Source organism: Microcaecilia unicolor, chromosome 1 (genome assembly GCF_901765095.1).
Source record: "Microcaecilia unicolor chromosome 1, aMicUni1.1, whole genome shotgun sequence".
Classification (NCBI taxonomy): Eukaryota; Metazoa; Chordata; class Amphibia; order Gymnophiona; family Siphonopidae; genus Microcaecilia; species Microcaecilia unicolor.
The window spans coordinates 286,598,908-286,620,013 of record NC_044031.1 but is presented as its reverse complement, the minus strand read 5'-3'; the positions used below and the strand labels follow the sequence as shown (position 1 = coordinate 286,620,013).

Sequence of the window (21,106 nt, the reverse complement as noted above, 5' to 3'; positions counted from 1 at the left end):
TCCCATGACTCTCCAATTTCCTCTGTAGTCTTTCATGAGGTACCTTGTCAAACGCCTTTTGAAAATCCAGAAAATCTTTTATGGTAATTCAATAGTTTGTTTTTTTTGTTACATTTGTACCCTGCGCTTTCCCACTCATGGCAGGCTCAATGCGGCTTACATGGGACAATGGAGGGTTAAGTGACTTGCCCAGAGTCACAAGGAGCTGCCTGTGCCTGAAGTGGGAATTGAACTCAGTTCCCCACGACCAAAGTCCACCACCCTAACCACTAGGCCACTCCTCCACTTTCAGTCCAAGAGTTGGAAGAGGCGCTCTCAGCGTTGTCATCTAACAGCGCCGGCCTTTGTACCATACGGGAGAATTGCTCCTCAGAAAATCCCATACTAGTGCAGATCAGTTATTCAAATATGTAAACGCACCAATTATTATTACAATCGAAGGGAGCTCACAGTCAATTAATTAGAAACACTCCTGGTGAGTAACGGTCGAGATATGTTCCAGGACATAGTAAGTCTATTTTGTACTAAAAATTATTGCTATTTGTTTATAGGAGACTACCTTGAAACAGTGTTGAAACGCGAAACATGGATCTATGTCGGTGACAACTTGTCTCCAATATTGAGAACGTAGTAAAAGCTAGGTATCGCTGTGAAACCGTTATGTGGATATAGTATATATGTATACAAAAATTGAAAAATTGAAAGTAAAAGGCTGAAAATGCTAGAGAGTACTAGAACATTATAAGTATAAAGAGTTACATCTCAGGATTGATGAGGATTGCGATACTACCCTTGAAAGAAAAATGCTTGGCTCATTTTAGCCAAAATAGGGGTATGTACGCTGATCTGATAGATCCTACTATGATTCCTTGACTCAACTGATCTTTTGAATGTTTTTGGTTAATATGATGAAGCAGAGCGTATTTTGAATTAATTGACTGTGAGCTCCCTTCAATTGTAATAATAATTGATGCGTTTGCATATCTGAATTATTCATATATTCCTATGGGCATCTCTAGCATTTATTTATTTATTTATTTTATTGCACTTGTATCCCACATTTTCCCACCTATTTGCAGGCTCAATGTGGCTTACAAATACCTGTAATGGCAACACCATTTCAGGGTACAGAAATACAATTGGTGTTACAAAGATGACAAGAATAGTAAGCTTAACATATCGATCTAATCAAACAGTTGTAGAAAAAAAAGATATTCGTAATCAGGGAAGCGTGTTGGTGTGTTGTAGTTAGTTATGGATTTTCATGATAAGCTTTGGTGAAGAGATAGGTTTTCAACGATTTGTGAAAATTAGTTAATTCGTTAATTGTTTTTAGGTGTTTTGGAAGTGCATTCCACAACTGCGTGGTCATCATTAATGCGTGCTAAAAAGACTAGCACACCTTTGTAAAAGACCCCCTCATTGCATATAACAGTAGCATAAGCCTGATTCATCAACAGCTTTTCATACATTGAATCATCCCCAGTATTATAACCAACAGTTTTCAAAAATTGCAAGTCCTTCACTGAGACGAGGACACATTCATTGCATGCTCCCTGCAGGGACGGACTGACCATTCGGGCAACTAGGCAGTGCCCAAGGGCCCAAAGGCTCTGCCCGGATGCCCGCCGCACACTACAGCCCTCCCTGGTCCTACCTTTAAAGGTGTGCCACTGGTGGGCTAGTGGCCTCTGTGGTGGGGGAACATGTTCTTTCCTGTGCATTGTGCTGCCGCTATTCCCCCTGCCCAGAAGTCTCGGCCACCATTTTGAAAACAGGCGGGGGAATAGTGGCAGTGCAGCGGGCAGGAAAGAACATGCTCCCCTCCCCCCTGCAGAAACCACTGGACCACCAGAGTCCTTCAGGTAGGACCTGGGCAGCGGGGGCGTCGGCAGCGGTGGTAAGGAGGCAGCAGCACAGCGGTAGGGGGTGTTGGGCAGCGGCCAGGTGGGGTCCCTGACCATCCTCAGTGCCCAGGGGCCCAGACCACTCTCAGTCTGCCCCTGGCTCACTGGCACTGCCTATCTGGTACCTAACACATATATGTAATCTCTGCTTATGGTGTGGTTCATATATATACTGTATGTGTTGGCTCTTAAACAGTCACAGTTGAGCAGATGGTGTAGTGGACTGATAAAGTGAAGCAATCTGCTGGAGAGCTGACCAGATTTCAGGGGAATAAGAAATTCCCTTCTGGGTGGCTTTGACAGCTGACAGAATGACTTTCCAGCTAGAAATCAACTCAAGCTTTCTGTTTTCTGCGGTTGGCTCAATTTTAGTCTGCAAAGTTAAACTAGTTCAGCATTCCCAGAAAAGAGCCTTATAGTGGTAAATCATTTGCAGATAAGATACTTTTGGTTTTATTATACACTACACAGTGTCAAGCTGAAAACCAACAAGACATAATACAAATACAATTTATATAAAACTGTACTGAATTTTCGCTTGAGAATGCAGTATTTGTGCTTCAAACCAAATACGCTCTGTGGGAAAAGCTACAGTATGGGTACATAGGAACCAACTTTCCAAAATGAGGATGCTAAACACAAATGACTCCTGTCTGGCCACAATGAAGTTTCTTTGATATTGGGGGTTCTTTAGCATCTACTTTATCCCCAGAGCCGGCACCTATACATGGGTAAATGAAGCACCAAAAAGCAAATATAAAAGCCACTGCTTGTGGTGCTCTGCTGTTTCTCAGCAACCCTATTTCAAAGTACAGCAAAAAGCACCAGGAGCCTTCAGAAACGAGACACAGTCCCTGTAATTGAAAAAAATGATTATCCAATGTAGACCCGACACGGGCTGTGTTTCAGCGCACAGCGCCTGCTTCAGGGGTCAAATATGATTTGATATGAAATGAATACTGTGTGCATCAATCAAACTTCTTCCTCATGAAATAAAGAAGAATTCCGTTCACTCTAAGAGGTAGTTATTTCACGCACTGAGAACAAAAAATCCCTTTCTCCTTAGAAAAAGCTGTTGGATAATCGGTTTTTCAATTAAAGGGACCGTTTCTCGTTTCTGAAGGCTCCTGGTGCTTTTCGCTGTACTTTGGACTTTGTTCTGTACTTGTGTTGTTGCAACCCTATTTCACACATTTTTCTAAACCTTGCATCAGATTTCCAATGTCCATGTCAAAACACAAAAGTCTAGAGCAGATTTTAATAAGTTGGAAAGTGTGTTCTAAAAGTGTGACACAAAGGAATGCTTCTCTATGTAATATCTGAGTGTACAAATTATTTTTTTCTAGAGTAAGTGAAGGTTGGATATATGTGATAAAGGTCAGTTAGATGTAGGGGCTGTAGGAAGGTGGGAGGGATGGAGCTGTGTTTTAAGTATGCAAAATGGAGTCTGTTTGTGCAAGTGGTACATGTGAATGAGTGGATTGGGGTATGTGTGTGCAAGACAGAGTGAGAAAGAGAGAATATATTGATTGTAAATGACTAGGGTGTGGTGTGCTTGAGTGGGCGGGTGTATGAGTCACTCCTTCATTTCTTTCCTGTTTCTCCCTTTCTACCCTTCCTTTTCCTTCTTTTCCCTCCCTCTCGTCACCTCCCTTCCCTTCAGCTCTGCTCATTTATTATTTTCAGGTGCTTGATATACCGCAAAATGCCAACATTGGCTTCTATGTGCTTTACAATAAAACAAAAATACGCTGCCAAGAAAGAGAGAGAGAAAGAAAAAAAATCAAAAATCAATGCGTGACAGGGTATGCAATCTCAAAAAGGTGAGTTTTCAGAGCTGCCTTGAATTTTACGTAGGAAGGCTTAAGACAGAGGTGTGCAAGGAGAGAGTTCCAGAGTTTAGGTCCAGCATAGCCGATGGCAGTGGAGCTTTGATATCATCTGAACAGACCTTCTCTTAGGCCAGTAGGGGTTGGGAATACCACTGGCTCTTCAAATTTAGTTCAACCACTGTGGGTCTTTTGCTTCAGTTGGTGGGGGGTGGGGACACCATTGGCACATCAAGGTTAGCTCAGCTGCCGCAGGACCTTCACTTTGACTGGCAGTGGTTGAGAGCCCTGTCAGTACTGCTGGACACTCTCTCTGTTAACACTTACCTTCAGTGCACATGAAGTTTTAATTTCAGAAGCACTTCTGGAGCTATAACTTCATGTGTACAGATGGACAGACAACACAACCCTCCACAACCGGTGCTCTAGAGCAAAATGCACATCAAAGCAAGAAAAGCTATAGGCAGCATTCTCCTCTGCTGTAGAAGTCCAGTGTTGTCCAATGTATTTCTAGCTGTTTATTGTAATGGATATTTTAAGTTTGAGAATATGAGTTACTAGTAAAAAAGGCCCGTTTCTGTTTGAAAGGAAACGGGCGCTAGCAAGGTTTTCCTCTGAGTGTGTATGTTTGAGAGAGTGTATGTGAGAGTGACTGTGTGAAAGAGGCTTCTGTTCCTGCTGCTGTGAATTCCCCGTGTTGTGCTGATTCGCTGCTCCCTGTATCGTGGCTCCGCCCCTCTCCCTTCTACTGGCCAATCTGGTGTGGGTTGTGTGACGTCACTATTATCTACTACATGATCCAGACCACCTCCAAGGGATCCACGGTTCCATGCGGCCTCAGAATGTTGGAGGTGAGAATTATTATATAGGATATGTGTGAGTGAGAAAATGGCTGCATGTAATATTCTGGTAGCAATAGGACATGACAGATATGGATGACTGATCCCACCCAGTTAAAATCAGAGAGACGGATGTGTATTAGTCCCTGTTAAGATAAGCAGATTATTACCCTTGTTCTTTTACTGCTAGATCTGTAAGAAATGTGTTTATTTTATTCAATAATTGTATTTATTTATTGGGATTTATTAACCACCTTTATGAAGTGATTCATCCAAGGTAGTGTACAGTAGGTACAGTTTAACAGCAAACTTACAATTTTGTTAACAGCATCACAACAGTAAAATGTACAAGTATAAACAAAAATACAAAGAAAGAGCAAAACTTGAAAACAGCAAATTGAAACCTAACAATAGCACTACCATGAAACAGGATCAAAAATATACATATTTAGCAGCACTGAAATTCAATTAACAGAGATATAATATGATGTAAGCATAATAGTGATGGAATATGTAATAAGCACACAATTAGAACATTCAAATAACACTGCTACGATACTAATGATTTTCTACAATACAGTTTTCCATATAGCTGAGGGGCCAAGTTCAGATATTTAGATGGGGACAAGATGGGTGGTATAGATTCAGTTGGGATAAATAAATGGGTGGATAAACTAAAGGCAAGCTCTTTATACAGTTAATCAGGATATAAGGAACTGGTCTGTGTGTAGCAAGCTAGTCCAGGTGCAGAATGGGTATATTTTATTAGGGACAATCACTTTGATACTGTTTGTGTTACCAAATCTTGGTTACATGATACCAATGCAAATTTTAAAACAACAGTGTCCCCCTCACTATGTAATTGTCTCTCAACCACGTGCCTACAAACCACAGGTGGACTTGTAATTGTTTTATGTGATTCTTTTAAGTTGAATAGACTGTGGGATGTTTGCCAAGTTAAGAGTAATCTATAAAATTATAGTCTTGTCAGCATTTAATTTGAGGTGGACCAGTCTCTGATCCTCCTAGTACAATCATCAATGGCAGAAGAAACAAAACCAATATCACGATTGATAGGAATCAACACAAAAATATCATCAGCATATGATAACATCTAATAATATTTCTTTGAATTTCTCTTGATCTAGTGACATTTCTTGCTAAAAATTTGCTAAAGCACTTCAAAATGTCAAAATTAAGTCATATATATTATGCCATCCTTTGACTCAATTTCGTTCCCTTTCAATGATCCTTTGCCATCAAGGTCACATTTTCTATAGTTTCTAGACTGGGTAGACTCTTCCCTTAATAACACCTTATGTGCCTTAGATGTGTACTCATGATTTGTACTCAAGGCTCTCAAAGATAAAATCCGTGTTTCATTAGCAGTGGTGATTCATAAATCATTGATTGAAGGTGTTTTTCCAGATTGTTTGAAAATGGCAATAGTACATTGTCTTTTGAAGAATGGTAAATTAGATTCTCAATCCTCTGATAATAATTGTCCTATACCACCTCTACCTTTTCTTTCCAAAATGATTGAGAAGTTAGTGCTATTGTCAATGCCAATGAAGATATTGGACCAGTACCAGTTCAGATTTTCTCTAATATATAATACCAAACTAGGGGCATTGTTTACTAAGGTGCATTAGCGTTTTTAACATGCCTATAATTAGTGCAGGTGCTGTGTAAGCGCCTATAGGGATATTGTAGGCGTGTACACGGTTAACACGCATTAAAGACGCTAACGCACCTATAACACAGCTTAGTAAACTAGTGGACATGTAGTTTAGGAAGTGGGTTTGAGGGTTTCATTGATCAGTTAAAGAGTGGCAGAACCCCAAATAAAGGTTAAGAACCCCTGATCTCTATCCTCTGCTATTGAATTTTTGGATTTCTGTTTAAAACTTGGTTATCTGCCAACCATCTTTGCCATAATGGACTAGATTCTATATATCACGTGTAAAAAATTGGTGCAAAACAAAGTATGCCTAGGTGTATTCTCTAAAGTACTCCTAAATTTAAACGTACTTCATAGAATAACCCTAAATTTCCACATGGTTTATAGAATACACCGAGCGCCCATCCATGTGACTAAATTTAGTTGTGGGCAGTTACGTCAAGTAAAACTTGGTGTAAACACCGACACCTAAACTATGTGCAGACCAGATGTATTCTATAACCATGTGCATACATTTTAGAAATACCCATGACCCACCCATTCCATCCCATGGCCACACTCCCTTTTCAACTATGCAACTTATAATTTATGGGCATCATGTTATATTTATTTAGATTTTGCTCACACCTTTTTCAGTAGTAGCTCAAGGTGAGTTACATTCAGGTACACTGGATATTTCTCTGTCCCAGGAGGGCTCACAATCTAACTTTGTACCTGAGGAAATGGAGGGTTAAGTGACTTGCCCAAGATCACAAGGAGCAGCAGTGGGATTTGAACTGGCCACTTCTGGGGATTGCAAGACCAGTGCTCTAACCACTAGGCCACTCCTCCACACTTATAAAATATGCTTTAGACAGTTCTACATGTACATTCTAATTAGTGCCATCAATAGAAATAAAACAAAATAAAACATGAAAAAGAAATAAGATGATACCTTTTTTATTTGACATAACTTAGTACATTTCTTGATTAGCTTTCGAAGGTTGCCCTTCTTCGTCAGATCGGAAATAAGCAAATCTTGGTAGATGACAGTATATATTAGTGTCAATTGATTGTTAAGTGACAATTATCGGCGCTAACTGGCTTGTTGACTAATTTAAGTAGTATGCGCAAATACAGAATATGACTGGATTTGCATGCACAACTTAAGTCACGCAATATAGAATCTGCGGGAATATGGATAAGATACAAATTATGTTTTTGTCAGGCACTTCTTCATCATGTCCTGAACATTTCCTGGTGGATGGCATAATTATTTGCACTTCAAAACATTTGCGGTATTTGGGGAGTTGGTTATATTCTGCTTTGGTTTTTTGTGTCTACACCCATTCTCCACCGCTGACACACCCCATCCAGAAAAGTAATATGAAAAAATGAATACCGTGCACTTAGAGGGGCATAATCGAACGGGGTGCCAAGTTTTCATGAGGGAATCCTCGCAGGACGGCCCCGTAAAGGGGCGGGGCAAACTATTATCGAAACAAGATGGGCGGCCATCTTTTGTTTCGATAATACAGTCAGGGACGCCCAAATCATGAAATTTAGGTCACCCTTAGGTCGTTTTTGAGATGGTCGTCCCCGGTTTTCGACGATAATGGAAACCAAGGATTCCCATCTAAAAAAACGACCAAATCCAGGCCATTTGGTTGTGGGAGGAGCCAGCATTTGTAGTGCAGTGGTCCCCCTGATATACCAGGACACCAGCCGGGCACCCTAGAGGGCACTGCAGTGACTTCATATATTGCTCCCAGGTACATAGCTCCCTTACCTTGTGTGCTGAGCCCCCCAACCCCCCCCCCAACCCTCCCCAAAACCCACTACCCACAACTGTACACCACTACCATAGCCCTTACGGGTGAAGGGGGGCACCTAGATGTGGGTTTGTGGTGGGTTTTGGAGGGCTTGCTGTTTCCTCCACAAATGTAACAGGTAGGGGGGTATAGGCCTGGGTTCCTTTCCCTCTTTGCTTCATCCTAGTTTTGTACACAGCTTTGGTTTTCTTTTAAGAAAGGCGGTATATCAAGCCTCTCTTTAAACACATTATGTTTTATGCATTTGTTGGTTTTACATGTTAACTTGTTTTTATGATGCATTGTGTCTTATCCTGGACAGTTTTGGATGAATGAAATAAATACTAAAATAATAATAATAATAAAAAATTGATCATGAAATGAAAGATCAAGTGTGATCATTCTATTTCTCATTCTAGATTTTGTGATTTGAAAGGTTAATATGACAACTAACTACGTGGCCTTGGCCATCCAGCTGCTTTGTAGGCATCTCACAAATTTACTGTGACTGATAATACCAGAGACTCAGGCTGGTGTTGATATGGCAGAAATGATCTGGCAAGACGATTCATCTATAAGCCACTGTTCTGGCGCAGGAATGTTTGGCTGTATTATTCCAAAAGTGTAACCCATAATTCTTTCCACATAAATCCACAGAGATGGAATGTCTTATCGTCCAATCTCTCAACACCTACATGAAGAAGAAACTCGTGAGGCCTTGGAATGAGAAGAGGGGAAAAATACCCATTTCAGAATGTGCCAGACATTCCAGCATTTTTGGAAATCAAATTTCTTGGGAAGCATATGGTTCCTATTACAAAAAACAATTGTAAAGTTTCTGCATCGTGGAGATTAGTGTACAAAAAAAATGTAGGACTGCTTGTTCTATTTTTGTTAGAATGTATTTTATGAGCAGAAGAGATCAGAGATGCATACTGTGTAAGTAGCTAATTAATTGACTCCATTTGGTCTGTACGACAGTAGTTAGCACACATGATCTGCTGTTTAAGGTCCTATATCAGATTAATGGATAAAACAAACATCTGATGTCAATAGATAAAGTATTTTATTTATTAAAAAGAAATGTAACCCAGCTATCCACAAATCTAGGCAGGTAGCAATTTAAACAATGTGATCAATAAAATCCAACACAACACAAAGACAATTACATATTCATGCCAATACCATGGGTTTAAAAAATACCATGGACATAATTTTATTAATTCAGGATGCTGGAAAATGCTTCCCAATGCAAATGAGCTTTAAGCTCTTTGAATAGTGGGCTTTAAGTTCTTTGACTCAAAATGCTTGTTTGAACAAATGGATTTTAAGCTGTTTATGAAAAGCTCCCATAGGGGTAGATTCTATGTATCCCATCTAAAAAAATCGGTGCCGAAAAAAATACGCCTAGACATATTCTATAAAGTACGCCTAAATTTAGAAGCGGTTTATAGAATACACCTAGTGCCCGTCCACAGGACTAAATTTAGTTGCCGGCAGTTACATCAAGTAAATCTTGGTGTAAATGCCGACACCTAAATTAGGCACAGACCAGGTGTATTCTATAACAATGCGCATAGTTTCTAGAATGCCCACAGCCCTTCCATTTCACACCCATGACCACACCCCTTTTTCAACTCTGCACCTTAGAATTTACGTGCATTTCTTTACGGAAACGCTTACAGTTGTGCGCATAAATTCTAATTAATGCCAATTAGTGCCAATAATTGCTTGTTTATTGTAAAATATTGGCACTGATTGGCTTATTTGCTAATTAAGTTGCACGTGCAAATCAAGAATATGACTGGATTTGCGTGCGCAACTTAAGTCGCGTAGTGTAGAATCCGGCGAATAGTGGAGATCACTCAAATCTGGTGGCAGTATGGGCCAGCTATACCAAATATTGGGGTCCTTTTACCAAGTTGTGGTAAAATGTGGCTGGCGCAGGTGTCAGTGCCTGGGTTTCCCACGCACTGTGGCCACTTTTAGCACAGCGGTGAATTGGTCGCGTTGCCATATTTTTTGCAATGGCCGCATGCTAATGTCTCCATCAGTGCATGGCCTATACCGCAAGAGCCATTACCGCCACCTGTTTAGGAGAGGGTAAGGGCTCCTGTGCTAATCGGGTAGCATGTGGTAATGTGCCTGCTCCACTTGATTAGCACATGCATGCCTACTTTCCACCCATGGGCCCGCCTCCTGCGCTAGAAAATATTTTCCAATGTGGGATTAGCACGTCCCACAGTAGTGCTCGTTTAGGTCCACATTAGGCCTACCACACCTTAGTAAAAAGGCCCCATTGTGTTTTGGTATAATTCTCAATGTTACTTGCCCAAAGGAGGGTATAATCAAAAGGCCTTTATCAGCAGAATGTAAACTCTTGGTGGACAGTAAGGGTTATATCTACTAAAACGTGTTAAGCCCTAACATGTGCTCAGCATGTGCCAAAATGCTTACCACAATATGCATTAAAGCTTTTGTGTGGTTTAAGCTGTTTCAGCACAATAACAGGTGAATTTTCGAAAGAGAAGGGCGCCATCTTCCGACACAAATCGGGAGATGGGTGTCCTTGCAAGGTTGCCCAAAACAACATAATCGAAAGCCGATTTTGGGCGCCCTCAACTGCTTTCCGTCGCGGGGACGACCAAAGTTCACGGGGGCGTGTCAGCAGTGTAGTGAAGGCGGGACTGGGGCGTGCTTAGGAGATAGGCGTCCTCGTCCGATAATGGAAAAAAGAAGGGCGTCCCTGACAAACACTTGGGCGACTTTACTTGGTCCATTTTTTTTCACGACCAAGCATCAGAAAGGTGCCCGAGTTGACCAGATGATCACTGGAGGGAATCAGGGATGACCTCCCCTTACTCTCCCAGTGGTCACCAACCCCCTCCCACCATAAAAAAAAGTTTAAAAAAACTTTTTTGCCAGCCTCAAATGCCATACTCGGGTCCATCGCAACAGTATGCAAGTACCTGGAGCAGTGCAGTGTACTTCAGGCAGACGAACCCAGGCCCATCCCCCCCCCCTACCTGTTACATTTGTGGTGGTAAATGTGAGCCCTCCAAAACCCACCACAAACCCACTGTACCCACATGTGGAGTGGAGGAGTGGCCTAGTGGTTAGGGTGGTTAGGGTGGTGGACTTTGGTCCTGAGGAACTGAGTTCGATTCCCACTTCAGGCACAGGCAGCTCCTTGTGACTCAGGGCAAGTCACTTAACCCTCCATTGCCCCATGTAAGCCACATTGAGCCTGCCATGAGTGGGAAAGCGTGGGGTACAAGTGTAACAAAAAATAAAAAAAATAAAATAAATGTAGGTGCCCCCCTTCATCCCTAAGGGCTATGGCAGTGGTGTACAGTTTTGGTTTGGGGGCTCAGCACCCAAGGTAAGGGAGCTATGCACCTGGGACCTTTTTCTGAAGTCCACTGCAGTGCCCCCTAGGGTGCCCGGTTGGTGTCTTGCCGAAAATCAGAAACGACCAAGTCTAGAGATGACCAAATTTAAGGATTTGGACGTCCCTGACCGTATTATCGAAATGAAAGATGGACGTCCATCTTGTTTCGAAAATACAGGTTTCCCCGGCCCTGGATCAGGACGTTTTTCGAGGACGTCCATTTCGAAAATGCCCTTCTATGTGACTTAGAATTTTCTTGCATCACATTACAGAATATACTTAGATAGTTGTGCACATAAATTCTAATTAATGCCAAGTTTTGTCAATAATTGCTTAATTGGCAATTGTCAACACTGATTGGCTTGTTAATTAAGTTGCACGCACAAATTCAGAATATGACTGGATTTGCGTGTGCAATTTAAGTCACACTATATAGAATCTAGGGGATAACGCATGCTTTATATGTAATTTTATAAACAACGATACCCCTTGCACGCTATATGTATGAGTGCACTATACAAAAGTTTTTTTACACAGCTACTGCCTTCAGGTTCCCCCTCCTCAGAGTCCTCCACATGCCAGCATTTCCTCCATCCCTCAGCTGCCTTCCTGCTGTCCACTCTCCTTTCCTTCCTCTTCCCTCTAGTCCTCCTTACTTGTTTTAGTAATACGTTCCAGCAGGGACTCTAACAGGCAGCCTTTCACATCATCGGGGGCCTTTCCTTCTCTGACATGTACACAGGAAGTGGATTTTTTTAAAGACTCTCTTTTTCTCTTTTGATGTTTCTGGCAACAGCAGCAAAACACATATGCTGTCTGCGGCCTGACCCAGAGCCTTTGTTCTGACTTGTCCCACCCACGCAGAAACAGGAAGTTGCATCCAAGGGGGTGGAATGCATCAGAGGAATGGCTCTGGGTCAGGTCACAGGAAGTACATGCATTGCTGCTGTTGCCATCAGCAACCTCTAAAAGGAGAAAAACATTTAAGACAGATTGAGGGTAGGGGCGTTGAGAGAGGGGGATATGCCAAACTTGGGGGTGGAGATGAGGGAAAGAGGGGTGCTGGACCAGGTGATGGAGAGAGGGCTGGAGGGGAGTCTCATCATATACATGGGTCACAGCAGTTTTGGCCAATTTTATTCCCAGAACTGCCCTTGAATTACACATGAGTATATATGGTGCTCTCTTTTATAATTACCCTCTAGGTGGGTAAAACTAGGTATACTGTTTCACATCACAAAAATTTTTACCTGTGTCTTCAATTTTGTTTGTATATTCATTACACCTACTTCTAGTCAGTTCCCTTTGCTCAGGGTACCCACATGGGTTTTGCGTCAAGGGAAATCCTTGTTGTGCTAATACAAAAAATATGTATTTTGCGGAGATTTAAAAGAAGAAAGAATAAGTCACACTGGCTTTCATTTGTTTTAACTTTGAAAAGAAAGGCTATGGTATCCTTTTTAACATAGAAGTGAACATTGCCTTGGCAGTAAAGGAGTTAAAAAAAACTACCGTAATTTATAAAAGGGCGTGATGGGGATTGATTTGGTTATGGAAATGAAAGAAATGCCTTTTTTCTTACAAATGCTTCTAGTAAGATACATGTGTACAGCCAACATTATGGAACAAATGAAGAACATCTGTATTATTATGCATAAATTAATTTTGCAGAACATCCAGTATAACCTTTCAGGAGACCTCTGCATTCCATTCAATTTTACTTGCTCTTAAAATGCATGCCACTGACATTCAGAGATATTCACAAATCCCCACCGGTAAGAGGCTGAATGTTAAACCTCAGAAAACAAGCTAAGGAGTCACATAACTCAAGGTCATGACTGCTGAAGCCTTTTGTCAGTAAACTAGTTGAGAGAGATCCACTAGTCAGCAGTTACATTCTGATCCAGGATTTTGTTTTGTCACAGGTAAAACAGAGAAACTTACAGCAGTAGTTCTCAACCCAGCCCTTGGAGCAAACTCAGTCAGTTGGGTTTTCAAGATATCCGCAATGAACATGATTGAGATAGATTTGCATAAGAAGGAGGCAGTGCATATAAATCTTTCTCATGCGTTTTCATTGTGGATACCTTGAAACCCCCCCCCCCCCCTGAAAATGGCAGATATAAATCAAGGTAAGGTATACACAAGAAGTAGCACATATGAGTTTATCTTGTTGGGCAGACTAGATGGACCATGCAGGTCTTTTTCTGCCGTCATCTACTATGTTACTATGTATGAGTGTGCTCAGAGGACTGGGCTGATCGTCACTGCCTTAGAGTACACGGAAATAAGACTCTACCACCAGCATTGAGTAGGAGGTCCATATTCAAAAAGACATGAAGCAAGAAAGGAACTGGGTACCTTCCTCTGGATATTTAGCCTGTACCTACGTAGGCTAACGCTTTGGCCTAAAGATAACTCTATAAAGCTGTTATTTATCCAATCAGATTTACCTGGATTGTATCAGTCTGGACTGGCCAGGAACAGGGTCACTTTTACCTAAGGACAAAAGGGACAGCTGCCCTGGGTCTCTGCATCATGGAGGCCCAGATGCCTGAAGGTAAATTTATCCCCAAGTGCAGGCTGTTGAAATTTACAGTTATTAAGTCTGACTCTTCCATGATCCTCTTCACATTGCTACCATTTTCAAAGCTACTGCGACGGTAGCTACAGGCCAGGCTTCACCTCCCCTCCCCCCACCCAAAAAGAAAAAAGCCACCAGTCAGCGAAGTGGCTTGCCACTCAGCTGAATCATTCTGCCTGTATTCCATAGCCCAGACACAGGCTGTTACTATGTAGTGCAAAAAGCAAAAAGATCAGCTGCAGCCATGGCCAAGGCCTTGCCACATGAGGTCATGATATTGGCTCACAGTAGAGGCTAACTGAAATAGCTATTTTCGATGTCAGCTGAATCTGAAGCTGCCACTGAAACTGTCTGAAAGGTTTTGGTCAAAGCAGGCGCCACTTCTGCCCATGCCGGCTCCAATCTCTAAATGGCTGCCACGACCTCCAGTGGCAGTCTCATGACAGTCTTATGAGACTGCCGCTAGAGATTGTGGCAGCCATTTTTGGTCGTGAAAAGGACACGGACAGGAGCATGTGGGCATCGCCTCTGCCCTGACCACCCATTAGGACCATTAGAGATGGATGGTAGGTCCAGGGAAGGTGAGGGGGGGGGCTCATTTTGCACATGGAGGGGGAGAGGGAGGGAGGTTTGTTCTGTGCATGGGAGGGAGGGAAGGGCCCTGTCCTGTGTGCAGGAGGGGGGAAGGACAGTGAAACAAGGCCAAACACGAATTTCAGGCCAGTTTTGGTGCTGAAGCCAAAGCCAAAATCAGAACAGCCTCTGGGATGATTGGCTGGGGTTGTCAATATGTGTGGCATGGTACTGGTAGCACTGTGGCTCCACATCATTCAGCAGTAGAGTATGCAGACAGTGTTGGAGACAGGTCAACCCAGGTCCCAGGACAGAACTTATCTGAGCTGGGGGCACCCTCCTCTCCCCCTCCAGTGCTATTTGTCACTGGCTGGCACTGCTGCTATGTTCCATTTAAGCCCTGAGTAGCTGTGAAAGAGCCATAGAGTCTTGCCCTGGCTGTGTGACAGATTGGATAATCACAGTGCAGTCCTAGTGGCAAGAGCTGACATCTTCTTCAAGAATCACCTAAATGCTTGTGTGGGTAGCATTGCATAGAATGCAAAATCAGTTCCCTTCCTTGTTCAGGTATTTTTTTTGGGGGGGGGGGGAGGGGAGGAGGAACGAATATTTTTAGTAATCGTATGTATCCCTGAAAAGCCTAAGCCCTTGACTACACAAACATTTTTGAAATACTTGTGAGCCAAAAGACTCATGAGGTACTGCACTGAAACAGAGTTTCTTAGCCCAATGCTCTTGACATATCCTATTCATTGTGAGTGTTCTGAAAATCAGATTGCCAGCTTGGTTGTACGTGCCCAGAGGATAAAGTTAAGAATACAGGTGCCTAGAGAGATCAATAACAGGGGAGCAAAGAACAGAGAAAGAGATAAGACCATTAGGATAAAGTTAGGACAGCAAACGGATAACATGTTGTTGTAAATGCAGTGGCCCTCTGGCACCTTTGTTCAGAGCACTGTCTGATGGGAATGAAGGGGGAAACACTCTGCTCCCATCTTCCAGATCCTTGAGGGGTCAGCGGAAGGAAGACTCACTTAAATTACTTTTTTCCTGCCTTCTCTCTTTCTTATCTTTTTTTTGGTCCTCTAATCACTGTTAGTGGGCTGCAAGTAAGGCATCAGAAGTTAACTTCTCTAATTCTCGTCACATCCTTCTTCTCTGGGTGCCAACTCAGGTTTCTGGGATAAGGGCCAGGTCATCTTTTCCAGCCTCAAACATGCCTCTTCTCTCCTCATTCTCCTTCTTGACAGGGCTTCAGGGCTGTTAGTAACCCATGGATACAGCACTGCCTGTCCCAGTTGGCATATGAAACACAGAAGCTGCATTCTTATACTATGCTGCTTAACTACAGCACTGACAAATTAATGTAAAGGAAGCTCTGGTAAAGCACAGCATTTTGGATTATTACTGTATTTAGCTCAGGAAAAACTGGATGAAAGAAAGAGCCTCCTTTTATAAATGGAGCAATAACATGAGAGGAAACATTTCTTTACATTTCAATAGCTGACAACATCAACTTTCAAGGGGGCATCTACTTTAAGTGGGCAAGTAACTCAGTGACTAATAGCCTATGTTGTGATGCTGTGCTGCAAAAGTGTTTGCTGTTTAGTTTTTACTTTCTATGTATCGACTGTTTCAGGGGCGTAGCTACATGGGGTCAAGGGGGCATGGGCTCCCGTAGATTTGGCCCTGCCTCCCCCGCCGCCAACCCCTTCGACCCCCTCCCGCTGCCAACCCTCCCCCGCCGCCATCGGGTACCTTTGCTGGTGGGGGTCCTCTTCTCCAGTGTGGCCGCGTTGCTGATCTGCAACAGAAGCCTGCCCTTGCAGATAAGCAACGTGCCTGCGCCGGAGAAGAGGACTTCGGCTGGCGGGGGTTGGGAACCCCCACCAACAAAGGTACCCGATGGCGGGGGGGGTGAAGAGGGGGTCAAAAGGGTTGGTACCAGGGGGGTCAAAGGTGGTGGTGGCGGCGGGGGGGGGGGGTCAAAAATGGTGGCGGGGAGTTAAAAATGGCGGAAAGGGTTGGCGGCGAAGTCTGGCTACGCCCCTTATAGTATAGTAACATAGTAAATGACGGCAGATAAAGACCTGTACGGTTCATCCAGTCTCATTTTACATCTATATGCTATTTCAATCGTACGTATGTAGATTTTCCAGCAATATATTTTTCTTTTTTTCCAATTAACATTTATGTTATGTAAATGTAATAATGAAACTTATAAATAAAGAATTTAAAAAAAAACTCATTTTACATGGTATGTGTTACTTTATATGTATACCCGAGTTTGATTTGTCCTTGCCATTCTCAGGGCACAGACCGTAGAAGTCTGCCCAGTACTGTTCTTGTACTAAGTTCTGAAGCTAACGTCGAAGTAGTAAATTTAAAACAAATTGCAGAAAATATTTCTTCACTCACTGTATAATTAAACTCTGGAATTCGTTACCAGAAAATGTAGTAAAAGCAGTTAGCTTTGTGGAGTTTTAAAAAGTACTGGATAGCTTCCTAAAAGAAAAGTCCATAAGCCATTATTAAGATGGACTTTGGGAAAATCCACTGCTTATTTCTAGGATAAGCAGCATAAAATGTATTGTACTGTTTTAGGATCTTGCCAGGTACTTGTGACCTGGATTGGCCACTGTTGGAAACAGGATGCTGGGCTTGATGGACCTTCGGTCTGTCCCAGTATGGCATCACTTATGTTCTTATATACCCACGTGTTAGCCCTCCTGTGCTTTATAAAAGGGCCCCTTTGTTAGGTGGTTTTGTTTGACATCTGTGTTTTGAACAATTGGGGACTTGTCTTTTCTTTTTTACTTACATATTTTATAAAGGCAAGAGAGCTGCCCCTATGCCTTCATAAAATACGCACTCCCCAAAGTGCACAAATTTTCACAAGTAAATTTACACCTGCTCCAAATTTGTGTGCATATTCTATGTGTGGATACTTCACAACTCCACCCCAAACAATGGGGTCCTTTTACTAGGCTGTGGTAAAAAAGGGCCCTAAGGTAGCAGCAGGGCAATTTTTGCTGCACACCAGAGCCCTTTTTACCACAGTGGGTAAAAAGCTCCTAAAAAACACTTGGCCATGTGATAAGATTATTCTTACTACACAGCCATGCGGGGGGGGGAACACTTACCGCCAACCCATTAATGGGCTCCCATGGTAACCCGGCAGTAACCGAGCAACGCGCAACACTGCCCGATCAGCACTGGGTTAACGCCGCACTAGAAATTATGGAATTACTTTCCATAGCGTCAGAAATAGATTGCCATCGAGGCAGAACTACTGCCAGCAGCCTGTTCTATAAATATTTAGCGATAATGTTCTACTTCAGGTATGCTGCACTACTTTCGCATCTCCCATCTCTCTTTTCCTATCAGTCACATGCAGGAATTTCTGGCTGATCACAAACTCTGATAAGGCCTCCTGTTTTTACTAAAGCTACAGTCCTTTACAAAAAAAAAAATGACAAGCCACTTTGAGCCAGCAGTAGTTCCGGGTTGCCAAGTGGCAACCCTTTAGTAAAAGGTCCCCTATGTTCCCAGCAGCACCTACATGCAGTGTGAAAACACGTACACATGTTCTTGCTAGCGTACATGCATATACATGTGTAGCAGGTACTCGATTTTATAAAAGCGACTTTACGTACAGAAAATAACCCCAAATGTTTCCTTTGTGATGACAAAGGCAGGACATTTTATCACACTCTACATGTGGGAAAGAATGCACATCAACTGTGTCAAAACTGTCTCTAACAGTAAAAACAGGACTATTGAACTGTGAGGTGAGAGGCTAAGCAAAAGTCACCAACAATTATTTAAGATAGTAAAGAACATCTGTGTCTTCACTTTATGACAATGTTTAAAGTAAGATGCCAAGAAAAGTCTCAGCGTGAATGTTAAAGTTTATGAACATATACATCATGTGTCACCAAGACTTCTAAGCTATTGTCATTTTTTACCCTCTCATCCTCCTGCCAAATTGGAAAAAATTACATGTCCAGGTACAGAGGAAACAAAATCTTAAATACTCTAACAGAGTATTTTCACGTGGACAGGCCTGGACTTCCTTCCTGAGGGTAACCTTCACAGTCACTGAATCGGACCCCATGAGAACAGGAACTGTGGGCCTCAGATTAAAAAGAAGCAGATAGACACAGCCAGAGCGATGAACAATTTTCAGTAGATTTCACTAAAGCAGCAGCTGCACAGGACAATCCTCGACTAACATTTTTCACTTAATAAGCCAAAAATTGGTTTGACAGAGTTTAAAACAACTGGAGTCAATATTCACAAACATTTCTCTGCGTAAATTCAGGAGTTACATAGACAAATCGGTTCTAGGTGAGTTCCCACCTGGATAATTCCCACTGGACAGTTCCTACCCACTAATTACCCTCTGGATAATTGCCATCTAGGTCAATTTCCCCCTAACAATCTCCAGCAAGGACAATTCCCCTCCATAATATTTATATTGCCAAGTATACTTCTACACAGTATAAATCGAAGGAAAAAAAGAATGTTACCTATTTAATTGTGAAGCGCTGCGTATGACTGGTAGCGCTATAGAAATGATTTGTAGTAGTAGTAGTAAACACTGCAAACATATATCCAATTATAAATACTCAATTGTAAATAAATATCAAGTTACAAATCAACTCGTATTCCAGGAATTTAACATATATACTAAAAAATAAGATTACGAGCTATACCTTGGCGAAAATCTTTCACAGATTTCTTGCCAAAATCTTCAACATGAGCAACCAGGCAGCCTAAAAAAATGTGTAAACATAAGCCACAAGCCCTGTAATTATATCCGTAAATAATCATGAAATCAGAAAACACATTTAAACCATCAAACCATTATTGATATTTTACAACAGAACATACCCAAAAAAAGGAAAAATTCACTTACATCAAAAAGCACTAAATGGAACTGCCCATATGGCAAAAAGCGAATTTTCAATGCATAAGCAAATATCAGTAAGCTTAAAGGCGTGACACACAATGCTCCGTGTAGATGACATCATAATGTTATTTATTCATGTACTGCAAAACCTGCCAGGATACCCTAATCGAGCCATAAAAATTGTAAGCAGTAGCGTGGACTAATCTATAATATAGAATGGGAATTTACGGGGGGGGAGGGGGGGTTATTGCTCAGGTGGAAATTGACATTTCAAGGAGGGAACTGGTCAGGGGGATTTGATCTACATGGCAATTGTTAAGAGGCCAATTGGTGAGTTGGAATTGTCCGGGGGGGGGGGGGGGGGGGGGGGGGGGAATTTTCCAGGTGGTTACTCACTGGATACCAGACAAATCATTGGTTTTTTAACACTTCACTCTAGTAGACCTGATACATTTTTGCTGGATAACATATCTCACCAAAATTTAACTAAGCGGTCCTTTTACTATGCCACGGGAAAAAGTGGCATGTGGTAGTGTAGGCATGTGTATTGGGTGTGTGCCAAGCCAGTTTTTACCGCATCTACAAAAAATGGTTTTTTTAATGGGACGGGAAAAAGGCCTGCAATAAATATGAAATCAGCGTGTGCCCAAAACCGGCCTGAGCTCTTAACGCCACCCATTGATCTAGCAGTAAAGGCTCATGTGCTACATACATGGTGACCGATTGGTGCACGCCAAGTGCTGATTACTGCCAGAACCGGCACGTGTAGGAGGAAATAAATAAATAATTCATCCAGGCGATATGGGTGCTTGCCAAATCTGAAATTACTACCACCAGGCCAGCGTGCCCTCCTGGCGGTATCATTTTGGCATGCGCTGCACGCGAGTAGAGCCTACCGCGGCTTAGTAAAAGGGCCCCTAAATGTGAAGGGATTGGAGGCACAGAGGGGACACAGTTCAGAGTTAACCAGCACATATACTAAAACTGGAATAATACAGAGAAGATTAGCTTAACTCCTTCACAATGATGGTAATGAAATTTCTGAAGTATTTCATACTTTTGCTACAGTCCATTGGGGAGGAGTCCATTTTGTCAGTCCAGAAGAGCCTGTGGTTTCCTTGACATAGCAGTTCTAGTCGGTAGCTGAGCAGTTTGGAGTGGCATGAAGTCCGACTCCTGTGTTGACACAGGGCCAGTAGCTCAGCAAAAAGGCCAGGAAATGCTATAGAAAGTGGCAACAAGCATATGCTTATAAGAGCGTGACCAAAGGGGAATATCCCTTTGAAGCTTCTTCAGAGCCTAAGAGAAACCGTGCGGAGCTAAGAATAAATATAAGTTCATTATTCAGTTCGATGTGTATGCTGCTTTTTGAGAATTTTGGACTCCCTATAAGAAAAGGAAGATCAGACATCCATTAGTGGTTACATCTGCTTTTGTACAGGGGCCTATGGATTCATTTGTGACCTTTGGACACCCCAGAGGTCATCTGAGTTCTGATATATATCCAGGGGATCTATGGACAATGAAATTTCTCTAAGTCCAGTCCCTTTCTCAATTTCCTTACCACCTGGAGCTAGTAAGGACTTCATTGTGGCTG

General features: G+C 42.3%; 1 protein-coding gene and 1 non-coding gene across 2 annotated transcripts in view; one reads left to right on the top strand and one right to left on the bottom strand.

Moving 5' to 3' along the window:
* FBXL7 (F-box and leucine rich repeat protein 7) overlaps positions 1–21,106 on the bottom strand; it is a 498,006-nt gene that overhangs the window by 405,069 nt on the left and 71,831 nt on the right. The window lies entirely within an intron of this gene.
* Positions 20,469–20,570, top strand: LOC115460844. Its single transcript, XR_003940617.1, has one exon. It is a non-coding gene; the product is annotated as a U6 spliceosomal RNA (small nuclear RNA).